At 35.1% G+C, this 15,100-nt stretch overlaps 1 protein-coding gene across 3 annotated transcripts in view; it reads left to right on the top strand.

Annotated features, from left to right (window-relative positions):
• Nucleotides 1-14,355: 14,355 nt before the first annotated feature.
• Nucleotides 14,356-15,100, top strand: part of LOC145242223 (uncharacterized) — a 33,072-nt gene continuing 32,327 nt past the window's right edge. For 2 of the 3 annotated variants that reach the window (XM_080105220.1, XM_080105219.1), the window contains exon 1: nt 14,356-14,817. The gene's annotated coding sequence lies outside the window, so the exon portion shown is untranslated. The remainder of the gene's footprint in view (nt 14,818-15,100) is intronic. The other variant, XM_080105218.1, reaches the window with a different exon arrangement.

Here is a 15,100-nt window from a genome sequence, read left to right as displayed (position 1 = left end):
TAGGAAACAAATAATATATCATGGCTACACACCACTACTACATACACAAACATATCCAAACAATATTCTCCTTCAAGAGGCCTTTATAATCCTCAATGTCTCTAAACAGAAACTCTTTTAACAATTAACTCCTTTCCTTATAACTACTCATGAAGATGACCACTAAAGCTGTTTATTAAATGTTAGAACGAGATTTCTTGTCTTTCCATTTCTACATTTTTGGCGACTCCCGACGTGATGGCGAACATACAATGTTCATCAACATCATATTATATATTGGTGACCCCGAAATATGCAGCCTTCGATGGCTTTGTTGGATTATCTTTGTTTTTCTTAATCCCTTTAAAAAAACACAAACATTCAGTACTGTTCATATTTTTACCTTACACTGTAATATTCTTTTTATTTTACTTTTATTAAAATGTACAAAAATAAAAAAAAATTGGTTTAACCACATGCTCATCACAAAAAAAAAAGGAAAACAAACAAGCACACTTTTTGTTGAAAAGCGAAAACATCTTCAAACGTCACTTATTCATCACTGAGAAGTTACTGGAACACGATTCGGTGCTTCTACAGAATTGGGGCGAGATTTTGTAGTCGATAAATGGAGTTTTCAGATAAAACAAAACAGTGGTTTACACTGATTTTTTTGTCACTTCTATTAAGCTACATGCAGTCAAAATTACCCGAATATTACTGAATTATTAAACAAAACAACTTTAATCATGTTAGCAGGTGAAAATTTTCTGCCATCTTGTTTAAATCGAAACGGAAAATTACCTCCCTTTTGAATTCTCCTGTGTTTTACGATCGTTTTCATCAAATTTTATTTTTTATTTTCTTTAATAAATAATTTTCTACCTGATCGATTTTCATAATTTTTGGATATAATCATCTTAAAAATACAAGGAATACATAGATACTATTGTTTTCATGTGAAATTCAGTTTTACGATTTCCGAAATTTCATCCCAATAGTGTAGAAGCGCACATGGTTCTATCACCCGATATTCTTTTCACTCAAAAGAAAAACAAAACATTTTCACTGAACACTTTAAACGCACGCTTCGACTACCAACTTTAACACGTATCCACTGAACACTTTTCTCTTTCAACAGGCTTGTTTGATCTTTAATCTACGTCTCAATATGGAAATTCTTTCAACGACTCTGTTTCATTATTCTTACTAACAAAGATAACCAATAAAGTTGCTTTTAAATGTTAGAATGAAACTTCTTTTCGTTGTCATCATTTCTGCAGATATCATAAAATATCAAATAAAACAAAGGCGTAACTGGAAGTGAAGTGGAAGCAGTAATCGTAAAGATAACTGTTTTTTTTTATTGTGGGATAAAATGCAAATATTCAAAATCTGGATGTGAACAAAAGTACTTGCATATGGCAATTTTATAAAGATTGCGATCATGGAAGAACCCAATAAAAAATCTATTTAGGCATTACAATTTTATATTGTTGTTTTCATTACATATTACTAAATGAGGAATCATTTCCGTGAGAAATTCAGATAATATTATGCATCTAAAATTGAAACAAAAAAACAGTTTTTACTCAGTTTCATTTTTAGATAAACGCGACATCATGTAAAATTTGGTGGCCATTTTGTTTTGTTTCAGCTTATTCATGTAATGTTGACACTTTTCAATTGTGCTTTTCTCACTTTTAGATGCATAATACTAATTGGATTTTTTAAGAAAATGATTCCTCATTTTGTAATATTGTGGAAATCCGTTTGAAATCACTTGTCGATTCAGTTACCACAGACTATTAGCAGATAAAATTAGAAAAGATATCTAGAGAAGTGACGACTTGGGATCTATTATACAAGTATACAGGTTTAGTGTTCAGTCAAGATTTACCTCCCTTTGCATATCAGAGGTTATGAAGACTACTGGCAGACTGCTGATGTGCATTGAAAGATTCGAGAAATAGAAGAATGCCTGGAATAGAAGAATGCCTGGGAAAACTAATCAGTTTAACTCTTGCATGAATCCAAAATACACATGTATATCTCTTCTTTTTCTTTGTTCTTTCTTTGTACCCTGTTTTAATTGTGTTCCATCAGCCATGACTGAGAAAATATAAATTGTATTTTGAGTGTCGTCCATACCCACTTCCGGAAAAGTAATTTACAACTGAATTTTAGCAAGTATTTTATGCCACAGGTTTTTATAGACAATTCAAGTATGAATTTAAAAAGCCTTAAAGGTTTAATTCATTGATTAAAACATGAAAATAAAATAAAGATGAGAACAGTAGTCCAAAACCTCCAAATAATACAAATAAAGCCTTGTCTTTATAGTATATGGATGGCAAGCATGAATGGATATCTTATGATATTATGATAAATCCCTTAATAAAGTTTAATAACACTGTTGTAATTGCTTGGCCTTCGGGACAAGATCAAAGTGTAGTATCTTTTCCGACAGATACTGCAAGCAAAGACCATATGTGGGGGTAACTCCACATATCAGACCTTGGTCAATGTAGTGGCAACCCTTCATACCAATTGTCACTATCCAGCTCCCCTACTCCCTGGGAAGTTGGTCCCCATTTCTCCTTCACACCTCACATTAAAAATCGGCCTTGTGCCTAATTTGCTCAGTGGGGGAGCAAATAAATACCTCAAAGTGTAGTATCTGTTCCGGCAGATACTGTAAGCAAAGACCATATATGGGGGTAACCCCACATATCAGACCTTGGTCAATGTAGGGGCAACCTTTCATACCAATTGTCACTATCCAGCTTCCCTACTACCCGGGGAGTTGGTCCCCATATCCCCTTCACTCCTCACTTTAAAAATCGGCCTTGTGCCTAATTTGCTCAGTGGGGGAGCAAATAAATACCTCAAAGTGTAGTATCTGTTCTTCAGATGCTGCACTTCAATTTCTTGTTCTCTGTCAGTGGAGGAGAAATCCTTCACGACTGAAACAATTTTTATTTTTGTTCCTTTTCTCCACATTAAAAAACGATCCCGGTGTCTAACTCTGTCCTGTGGGGAGGCATTGTAAATAGGAACACTGTTGTAATTCTCTTAAAAGTTGTTTGATCTTGGTATAGGGCTTTGTTTTGTAATTTTATCTCTAGACATGGAGACAGAAACAAAAAAGGCAGAATAACAAATAGATCGCATTTATATTACAGAAAGTATTACATTTGTAGGTATACATTAATTCAAAATAAATGTCTGTTTATTTTGTAATAATGTGTTGTTTTGGCTTCAAACGTATATAATACATATTTTATTTTATTCAAACTCAATCAGCGCTTCTAAGGAACAAAAATCTTAACATTAATTCCTTGTTTAATTGCCTCTTGACAAGAGCAAAGTTAGACACAACGTCTTTTTTTTTTCCTCATTCAAAAAGGATCTTAGAAGACCACGACTAAGTGACAATATGCTGTGAAAAAAATAGAAGATTAATAAATAAAAATAAAAAGCGAACAAATGTCTGTGTTTTTTCTGAGAAGGTCTTTTTTAAGTTGTAAATTATAATGTTAAATAAATACTAGCGGGACTTGTGGAAATTCCACATTCATATGTAATATATTGATATTGGCATTCTTTAGATGTTCAGCATAAATGGAGATGCTCTGATATTATTGTACCTATTTACTATGCCTCCCCACGGGACAGAGTTAGACACCAGGGTCGTTTTTTAACGTGGAGAAAAGGTACAAAAATAAAAATTGTCTCAGTCGTGAAGGATTTCTCCTCCACTGAAAGAGAACAAGAAATAGAAGTGCAGCATCTGAAGAACAGATACTACACTTTGATCTTGACCTCTGATATTATTGTAGCTCTTTTGTTAAAACTGCAAAAGCATTTATCTGAGCTAGCAGGGACGCCCGGCGTAGCCCAGTCGTAAAATACGCTAAAATATGATATTTTAATTCTTGCAGGTTTTGTATATATTATTATAAAGTTAATGTTCTATCGATTTTTATATATATTATATAGTTGCGATTTCAAAAAAAAAAAAAAAATATCCATATGACTGGGGTGCATCAGCTTGAATCGAAACCGAAACCAAAACTTATGAAAAAAATATATGTATATAACTTGAGTTCCTTCAGATATAATCAAAACCGAAACCAAAACTTATGAAGATTTCTTGATAAAATTATATATATAAAAAAAAAAGAAGATTACTAGCATGCTATCAGCTATAATCGAAACTGAAACCAAAACTTATGAAGAATTCTTGGTAAAATTATTTATTACAAGAAATGGAAGTCCATAACAATTAAATGACAGTCACATGGATGTAAGTGTGACACACAAAATATATAACACATATAGAATAAGAGATAATGAAATGGAGTTTCATTCTGTATTAATAAACAAACTTTACTTGTTATCTTCGTTAGTAGCATTAGTAGCATTAGTACAAAAGAGAAACAGGTTATTAGGTTGAAGTGTTCTTGTGTAAAGATAGAATTAATATATTGCCGGCTTGTTGAGGGGAGAACAGTTCAGTTCCGTTTACACGTGTTTATAGGTAGTAGCCATCGGTACAAAGGAGCCGGTTAAAAGAGAAAGAAAGGGCAAAGATTTCAGTGTGTTTACGTATGTAGAAGCGTGCGTCCGATAATAGAGACAGGGCAAAGGGTTAGTGTCTTGTGGTAAGAAAGAGTAGGTGTGTGTGTGTGTGTGTGTGTGTGTATGTTTGTGTGTGTGTGTGTGTGTGTGTGTATGCTTGTGTGTGTGTGTGTGTGTGTGTGTGCGTGCATATTGTTTAGCATGATAAAGAATGTTCGTTTCGATACCGCACGTGGGAATAAATGGTAGTTAGGAGAGAGCCTTAACTAGCTCGTAGTACTCATGTTCAGTGATTTGTGTTTCTGGGCAAAACAGCAAGAAAGAGGATTAAAGGTTCATGATTTCGCCTTTTATATACTTGGTCACATGATTGAGGGCTGGCTTGTGATTGGACAAGCCAGGGAGAAATGGATTACAAATCTTGAAGTTGTGAGAAATAGTCTCTGCCTGTGATGTAGCGGATGTCGGCTGCTACGCACACACGCTATCCTATGGCTGTATAGCTGCATGTTTTGTAAAAAAAAACATTGCGTTATGTTTGATCTGTATACTCTTATAATTTCAAATTTTCAATTCATTCAAACAGTGAAACCTCACTATTTTAGTAAATGTTTATTTGTGCTGTAGAGTCCTTGGTGTTGAGATGCTTGTTGGAGAGTATCATTTTCGAGTAGCATCTGTATTCATCTTGTTCAGCCACTCCAGGTAGTTTAATTTTTTTATGATAGTAACATCTTTGAAAAGCACAAAGAACAGTGATAATAATTAATATAGATGTAGTGAAATTGGAAAATGAAAAAAGTTGGATAAAAACATAGATGTTATGAACAGGAGTTAGCACTTGCTAACTCAGTAAAGGCAATTTTGGAATGAAAGTGAGAAAACATGAATCAACAAAAAAAATATATTTATATCAATTTTACAAAATTTAAAGTATGCTTTGAAAGATCAAAGTTGGTTGAAAAGTTTTTTTAAATCTTGAATAAGAAGTACACAGAAATCGCGAGAAAGTTTGTTTTAAAGTTCCTCTGTGTGTGTGTGTGTGTGTGTGTGTGTGTGTGTGTGTGCGTGTGTGCGCGCACACTTTTTGAGGGTGGGTGTTCACTGGAGGAATAACAGCAGGGTTAAAGGTATTTTAGCACATTCTAGTCCTCTAGGATGGGTGTTGTCGTGGTGAGAGTCAAGGCACATAGGGTTGCACGTGTCGCCTGAAAGAACTCTGATTTCAGGTGACAAAGTTGTCTTATAGGCTTGTGTTATTTCCCACAGGATTGTTACTTTTTAGATTTGAAACGATTTTTTTGTTTGTAAAATGTTTTGAGTTCACACGTTTCTGTGAAAACCAACTTGATGAAGAGAGTGAATCTCAACAAAGCGATGAAAGAAAAAAGGCAGCAATTAAAGTCATTTGCTTTTTAGAATTCATTCAGATTGGATCTCAAAAATCAATCAAAATCAATATGGCATAATCACGCTGACACACCAGTTCTCACTAGATCACTGAAGTTAAGCAACATTGAGCCTCAAGATCAAAGTGTAGTATATGTTCTTCAGATCTACACTTCAATTCCTTGTTCTCTGTCAGTGGAGGAGAAATCCTTCACGACTGAGACAATTTTTATTTTTGTTCCTTTTCTCCACATTAAAAAACGACCCTGGTGTCTAACTCTGTCCCTTGGGGAGGCATTGTAAATAGGAACATTGAGCCTAGTCAGTACCAGGTGGCTGGCTCTGTATGTAGAGGTAAGTCGACACCTCTCCCCTGCAAAAACCTAATGTCGTTACCTTCCCTAATGGGGATGTACATACAACTTAGGACTGCTTCTGAATTTCATACTCCCCTGAAACTTCCTCCTTCAGAGGAAGCAGATTAAATCCGCATTAGAGTTAGTGCCATCTCAAAAACCCAATGCCGAAATACTACGAAAGAAGTGAAAAAGAAGAAGAAAGAGTAATTTAAATGAAGACAGAAAAGGAGTAGCTTATTATACTCATTCATCTCTCATATCTATTTATAATCTATCACAATTTGAGTGGGTGGCCAATACCAACATCTCGACAATTTAATCAATTTTGTTTAATAAAATAGGAACAGAAGAAAGGTTAGTTTAGCCGGCACGTATCATACAAATGTAATGGAGTCCAGATCTTTAATATTGAACGGGAATTTGTATTTTGCCATTCCTCTCCTCAACATGTGATGATGAGAAATGGGGAAGACAATACAGCATCTTGTCAGGTCGGCATCTCACACGAAACTGGTCAAATTTGAGTGCAAAAGAAAACTGTGCAAAAACAACTGAAAACGTTAGCATGCGCACTGCGTTTACTGTGGCATTTTGGAACACACGTCTGGACATAACAACGCATGCGCCAAGCTGCATGATAGATTGCATGTAAATAACGAAAATAAATTGAATTCAATCATGTACCTATTTACTATGCCTCCCCACGGGACAGAGTTAGACACCAGGGTCGTTTTTTAACGTGGAGAAAAGGTACAAAAATAAAAATTGTCTCAGTCGTGAAGGATTTCTCCTCCACCGAAAGAGAACAAGAAATAGAAGTGCAGCATCTGAAGAACAGATGGTATTTATTTGCTCCCCCACCGAGCAAATTAGGCACAAGGCCGATTTTTAAAGTGAGGAGAGAAGGGGAAATGGGGACCAACTCCCCGGGGAGTAGGGGAGCTGGATAGTGACAATTGGTATGAAGAGTTGCCCCTACATTGACCAAGGTCTTATATGTGGGGTTTCCCCCACATATGGTCTTTGCTTGCAGTATCTGCCGGAACAGATGGTATTTATTTGCTACCCCACCGAGCAAATTAGGCACAAGGCCGATTTTTAATGTGAGGAGTGAAGGGAGGGGGAAGGGGAAAAGGGGACCAGCTCCCGAGAGGTGGGAAATGGGAGCTGGTTAAAGGTCAGGCATGTGGGGTTGCCCCCACATCTTGTCTTTGCTAGTCATAGCTAGTCATAGCTTGCAGTATCTGCCGGAACAGATACTACACTTTGATCTTGTCCCGAAGGCCAAGTGGTTTATGTAACTGCCACAGTGTGTTATAGAAATTGACATGTTTACAGTTAGAACAATTTTTTTGTCAATTAATCTAAAGATACCATTGTAATTTCTTCTATTATTCCATCTGGGGTCGCTAGGGATGATTATTTGTTAGGTTCATAAAATAACTGAAATATATTAGAACGTAGAGAAACTAATTTCTTAAGCATGCATTAGAGAGATAGATCATATTTTTATAAATAAATATCAAGTTATTTTATACCTACAGACACTAGTTTTTCATGCTCATGCAATCATCAGTGTAGGAAGTGATAATTACTACCAGTTGGGAGATTCAAACCCACCCACAAAGTCACCCTTGACTCCGTAGGCTAGCATTTTATCAACGGGCAACCAGAAATTAACACAGGAATTTAAGCAAATTAAGAACTTATAAATGCCAAGTTAGCAGGCATAAACAGTCAAAGAGGATTCAATGATAGGAAGTCAGAATATTGCCTTTTGCAACACAGAAATAGAGGGAATTGGGGCATTTATAGGTACTTAATTTCCCTTAATCTCTATGTTAACTTGTGATCCAACCACCTATATACAGCATGAGGAAGAACGCGGTGTTCTACCAGTACATAAGTGTAGTTCTAGGTGGTTCTGATTTGAACACCCACGAAGGTCCAATAGCATGGTCTTCGTCGCTTCCATGGTAATAAGTCAGAGCGAGATTCCTACCCCAGCAGCAACTCACCGGTAAAGAACAAAAAGAAGGCGAAACACCATAGAAAAAAAATTCCACAGGTCCAAACTACTCAACACAAAGTCTACAGAGTAGACACGTGCCATGGGGCAGATGTACAATGCCAGGTTGGCCACTCTCTCCTATTGCTTGCTGCTCACTGAAAGAGATTACTTCAATTTGGTATCATTCATCTGCAAGTTAATCACAAGATCTGTAAGTGACGAATAGCTGACTCTAGATGCAAACTTGGATTTTTGTTTGTACGAATTAATTATTAAAATAAATTCTGATTACAAGAAAAATATTTTTGTACAATTATAAACAGGAGGAAAGTGAGATAAAAATATATGCAATATCTTTTCTTTCAACACCAGTTTACTTAGATAAACGGGACTTTTTTTCTTCAACAACCAATTTCTTTCCTTTCTTTTTTGGACGGTTAGAGAACAGGGGAGTACTAGGGAGGGGGATTGACAGACCCAACTTTCGACTCTTGACTGATGATTGGCAACTGACGACTCACTCTAAAATCACTCTGCGGCTCCTTTTAAAGCTAGGGGTCGGTGAGGTTTGGCGAATCTGAGGTTCTCATCCAACAAATCCCTATTCATTATGTCACACTCTGATTTGCGTTAATTGAGTAATTTGCTACATCATGTGTGCATGCCAATTAGGTGATTCGTCCGACAGAAACCAAATTTTTTCATTATCCATTTTCCTATACAGGCCAAATCGTGGCTTTGACCTTAAGGTCGCTTCGAAGACAAAACATTGCTCGATAACATGTAATAATCCTTTTTACACAACAATATTACCGTCAATGTTCCCGAAATTATTTTTTCCTTCGTGTATTTTGCATTAGCAATTAAACTGTTTTTAACCAGTAAGGGTACCCTGGGATTACTCACATAAATAAAGCTCTAATTCAGCTCTCATTTGCTCCTTCTGGGGCAATTTTTGACTATCATAGGTGGTTGGGTCACAAACCTCTCTCTCTCTCTCTCTCTCTCTCTCTCTCTCATATAAGTACTTCTGCAGTTATCAGCCTGGATTTCTATAAATGTTGTCTTGGGCTTACCCGGCAGCTGACATTAACCACCAGAATATGCCGAGTACTAATCAAATTTAAAAATGCTACAAAAATAACAACACTTATCAGAAACTAATTACATTTTTTGTCATATATTGAAATCAAAACCCTAAGACAGTGAGTCAAGTACGATAACTATTAGGCTAGTTTGGCACGATCTTTAAAAATTGTTTTCAAACCTACTTATTCTTAACATAAATAATCTGTCATACAAACGATTGATGCATGCACATTTGTTGAAACAGTTGTCAAACAGATAAAAATCTGATGATGCCCACGTACCAATTTTTCAATTTTTATCTCTTAGCAGCCCTTTTTTTCCAGATGAAAACCGATTAAAAATTTTCCACGTATCTGAATACCCTATATAATAAATTTAAAGTCTGTAGATCAAAAATTCGTTGAGTATATAGGTTGAGAAGTGTCCTCACACACACACACACACACACACACACACACACTCATTCTCACTTTTACAGATATACATGTATTTGTTATTTTTTATGTAAGAAATAGTTAGGAAAACTTTTTACATTTTGGGGTGGGTAGAAGGATAAGTTTTGAATGTGTATGTTTTCTGTTTTTTATAAGAAAAGGTGTAAGAATTTTGGGGGGGTATGGGATTTCTTTTTTGGTAAAAATGTTTTCTTTTGAATAAAGGTAAATATGTAACAACTAAATGTTACCAAAGGCAAGATAAGTTACTCTTCTACCTACCTGGATAAGTTTTTTTTTTTTTTTTTGTAGTTTAACTTATTTTAATAGTTTTATTTACTTTGAAACAAAAGTATTGGTTAGTCTGTTGAGTTAGAATGAAAAAAATGTTGGTTTTGTTACAACCATTTAGGACCTCAATAATCGCTCAAAACTTGAAACTAAACAAAATAGTGGTAGAAACCGATTAAATAAATGTCACCAATCGTGCGAAAATCTAATGTTCTACCAGTATTTTGTTTAGTTTTTGATTTTTAAGCAGTTATCGATCGTCTAAATGGCTGTAATGAAACGATAATTTTTATTTCTTTCTAACGTAAGACAATATCATTATGGAAGAATTACAAAATTAATTCAGATAAAATTAATTGATTTTTATTGAAAATTTGAAACAAAGAAAAATAAGAGTTCTTGGAATACGAAAATTCAGAGAGTCCCAAGAACGTTCTGGTGAAAGAAGAGTGGTTTTGTGCGTAAGAAGAAATTTAGTAGGCATGTTTATTTCGACTAGCAGCACATTTATTTATATGTGTGTAAATGAGATAGGCATGGTAGTGTGTGTGTGTGTGTGTGTGTGTGTGTGTGTGTGTGTGTGTGTGTGTGTGTGTGTGTCTACAGACTCGAAATTTGACATACAGGATATTAAGATTTGGAAAATCTTTTTAATCAGGTTTCGGACAAAAATTTTGCTGTTAAGGGGTCAAAGTTCAACGATTTTACCTTTGAGAACTTTACCAAACTTCTCCGCCAATTTTGGATCTACACACTTGAAATTTTAGATATAGGTTACTTTATAATTTGATTTGAGCCCAAAACAATAAATGTTAAGGGGTTAAAATTGGGGTCAAAGTTAAAAAAAATTTGATCTCTGCGATCTCTAATAAATCAGCCAATTTTTGGTCTAAACATTTGAAATTTTACATAAAGTGTATTCAGACATAAGGCAAGCTTTTTAATTGTTTTTTTTTTTTTTTTTGCTGAAAATTTGGCTTCCAAGGGGTCAAAGTTCAAAAGATTTGACCGTTGCAGTTTCTAGTCAACTGTTAAGCCAATTCTGGGTCTAAACATTTGAAATTTTACATAAAGGTATTCAGATTTTCAGCAATCTTTTTAATCAGTTTTTGGGCGAAAATTTGGCTGCCAAGAGGTCAAAGTTGAAAGAGTGGACCTTTGCAGATTCTACCAAACTCCTCTGCCAGTTTTGGGTCTAAACACTTGAAATTTTATAGGTTACTTGGATATGGGTCAGACATTTTAATTTGATTTGAGCCCAAAACAATAAATGTTAATGAGTCAAAATTGGGATGAAAGTAAAAGAAAATTTGATCTCTGTGGTCTCTAGCAACTTTTCTCTATGGTAGTTAAGGAAGCCTATTATATAGAAGGCATTACTATACATATGTGGTCCTGGATATGACCTTAAACTATATCCAGTGGTGAGGCCTCAGCTTGCAGGCTTTGGGGAGTGTGGAGCCACCCTTTAATTGCCATTGCTCCCAGGTCCACTCTGACCCGGAGTGGTAGTACCTGTTAGGATCCCAATTATGGGTTAAATAGAAACCGACTTGAAAACAGCAAATATATTCTATTAAAAAATCTTTCTTCAAAATCTTTGGATTCGGCATTAAATAACCTGAAAAGGGTTGATATGCCATAAAACAAAAACAACCAACCATACATATGCATATAAAGTTTTTAACAGTACATAAGGCTTAAGCAAAGCTGGGCTGAACTGCTAGTCACTTATAAAAATGTAGAATCTAATTTGGGGGTGGGGGTGATTTTGCAGAGGGTGTTAATCTATAATATATATGCTCACACAAAATTCAGAATCTCATTTGGACGTGTAGAGCTTCAGTTTGAAATTTTTGTTTTGCATCTGTAATTTGGGAACTTTTATTCAGTGTAGAATTACACTTAAAATAGAACTCGAAGAATACCCATCCCAGGATAGGTAAAATTAATTCTTCAAACAGTTTTGCACCGCTTTCATATTCCCTTATAAAGACTAAACTCAAGACATAATGATATTAAATCTTAGCTCTAGAATCCTTATTCGGATTTTGATCAAAATATATTACAGGATTTGGATTCTAAAAGATGTTTCCAATTAAAGGAGTCTTCAGAAGAAATTGAAATTCAAAGACTTTTGCTTAATTGATGTCTAATAACTATGGATTAAATTTAAGCCAAATTTCTAAATATTGCAATTTCCAAATTGTGCCCATATTATGCCCTCTAAAATCCTCTTAATGTATTCAGTATTTTTTATGACCTAACCCAGCATAGTTTATCCTCTAAAAAGAAATAAAAATCTAGTTTGTTGTGGCTAATACGTTTCAACGGCCTTTAAATATAATATGAAAGAAAGAATATAAAAAATAATAAAAATTTAACGTTTTAGAGTGGGAGATCCGTTTCCTATATAAACTTAATGTAAAATGAGCACTCACTACTTGGCCACGTAGCGGTCAATGAGACATGTAATCGTTAGCACTTTTTCAAGTTTGGTAGTTAAAGGGGGGGTGAGGGAACAGAGAGAGGGGGAGTCATAAGTTCAAGACATTTTAAAAATTGCGTGGTGGGGCTTAAAATTTATAACTCTACAATTTCCATTTTCTTAAATAAGTCTCACCGTTAAATATTACTTAATTATTATTTCCTGATATTTTTTAAGGCTGCTAATGAAAAAAATCTAGGGTGAACCTGTACAATGACCCGCCCCTGGTATTAATGTTTTTTTTCTTAGTGCCTTTTTTCAATTATTTCCGATGGATTATTATCGATTGGACACTAATCTACCATATCATATATTAAAAAAAAAAAAATCAATATTTGTAAGGGGTGCTCAGTTTCTAATACAATGTTCTAGTAAATTGACCACCCACATTGGAACCACTCGACAAGAACACTCACATCTTTTTATATAAAAGATTTTTCATCTATTAATTTCGCAAAAATTGAATGCGTGTGCAAAAACAAACATGGCGACCAGTGAAAATAATACAGAATAGATTGGATGATAAAGGTCTTAATATCATTGCCCTTACATTGGTAAATATTCCAAATAAACTGAACTTTGATGAATATTTACAAATCGATGTCTAATATATATTCGTAAAATTTCACAAAAATCGTCAATAAGTATATTTACGCGAAGGGTTTCTATATCTTATTTTTTACCCCCTTTTGCATAAAAATAAATTAGAATTGCTCGAATGTGGAACACTGTTCCGCTGCCCTGCTTCCCGGTTGAATACAACATGGTAGACTTCAAATTCAACGTAAATCAATTTCTATTCCATTTACAACATTAACGACTACTACATTTTTTTTTTTTTTTTTACAAGGGTGTCACCACTTATCAAGGCCCAGAGGCCACTCGAGGATAAGGGTTAATAGGTATACATTAGTCATTGTGATTTTAGCATAGTAAACAGTGGGAATTTTGAAACTTGGATTACTTAGGGGGACGATTCAATTAGAACTTGTTCACATTGGACTTTTTCTTTTTTTTTTCATAGGTATCAACTCATTATCAAGGCCAAGAGGCCACTCAAGGATAAGGGTTAAAGAGTGTACAGTAGAAATTGGACAATATAATAACCATTAGTAATGAAAATTTGTTAAATTTGATAATTTATATGGAACGGCTCATCAAGAACTTATTTACGTTAGACTTGAAGACAACCATATTGTAGTCAGCCGGAAAGCAGGAAAATGGAAGACAATTCCACAGGCGTGCAGTTCTAATAAAAAAGCTTTGTTCATGGAATCTACGTTTAGGTTTAGGCACAGATAAAGAGTGGGGGGAATTATTGATAATGTTTACAGCTAGACGAGTGTTTCTTGTGAAAGTTTTGCGAGGGGGGACCATAGATTGAAGCTCAGTCGAACACTTTCATTACCACCTTACATTCATTATTAACCTTTATCCTCGAGTGGCCTTCGAATCTTGATAAGTGGTGACTCCCAAGTAAAAAATAAAAAAAGTAAATATAGCCCACATTATGCTTCCTTACGCCTAACAGCTGTGTTCCAAAATTCATAATAATCGGTTAATTAGCTTAGAAGTGAATCCTGGACGTACAAATATATTAACGTACAAACATGTTTATCGTTGTATTAAAACTACATTTTTCTCGCAAACTAAAAAAAATTAGACTTTATTTTAGAGCAGAACTAAAGAAAAAAAAATGGAAAATTTGTTGCGTAACTTTTTTTCACAGGAGACATTTTGCCGGCTGTCACCGGTTTTTGGTTGCCTTTGTTCTGTCCAGTCCATAGTTGAACCCATATTTTGGGCCAGAATTTGTTTTTATATCGTAATTTTGATTTCACCGTTGAGGTCTTTATCATTCCAAGGCATTATTTGTTGAAAATGGAGACCGAAGATCGGGAAAAAGGGTACGGAAAGCGATGAAAACGCGCGTGAGTGAGAGACCGGATCAGATTTCAAGAGGGTCACCTCCTCCCATGACTTCGTCTTCCTATTGAAGGTCACGCTGTCCTCTTGCAAGTGGGTGCCACCCAACTGACACATACACATATATATGTCATCCGCAGACAGTTTCGCTGTATCACAGCTCCTCAGTGTGGCTGGGCAAGCAAATAATTCAAGTTGGGATCAAAACCCTGTTTTGACAACAGGCGACCATTCTAACCGTTACGCCAGCGGCACCGGCTTACTACAGTAAGTGAGATCTAGATAATTACATTAAAGTTTTTATTTTCTTAATCTCTGAGTGCGCTATTTTTCTGTGAAGAGCTATCGCTAATGATGGGAGAGGGGAGGGGCCTATGCAGTCAATCACAGACTATTTCGCTGTATCGCAGCTTATCAGTGTGGCTAATATTTTATTTTTGTTAAAGTACAGACTTAAAAAATATATTCAATATATTGTTTGCTATTGTATACTTTTTTGTGTCCCCTCCATCAGCTTGTTAAAGGTAAGTAATTAAGTTATTGAGTAATT

Source organism: Euprymna scolopes, chromosome 21, assembly GCF_053919585.1.
Source record: "Euprymna scolopes isolate OS-2025 chromosome 21, ASM5391958v1, whole genome shotgun sequence".
NCBI classification, from domain to species: Eukaryota; Metazoa; Mollusca; class Cephalopoda; order Sepiida; family Sepiolidae; genus Euprymna; species Euprymna scolopes.
This window is presented reverse-complemented; position numbering and strand designations above follow the sequence as displayed.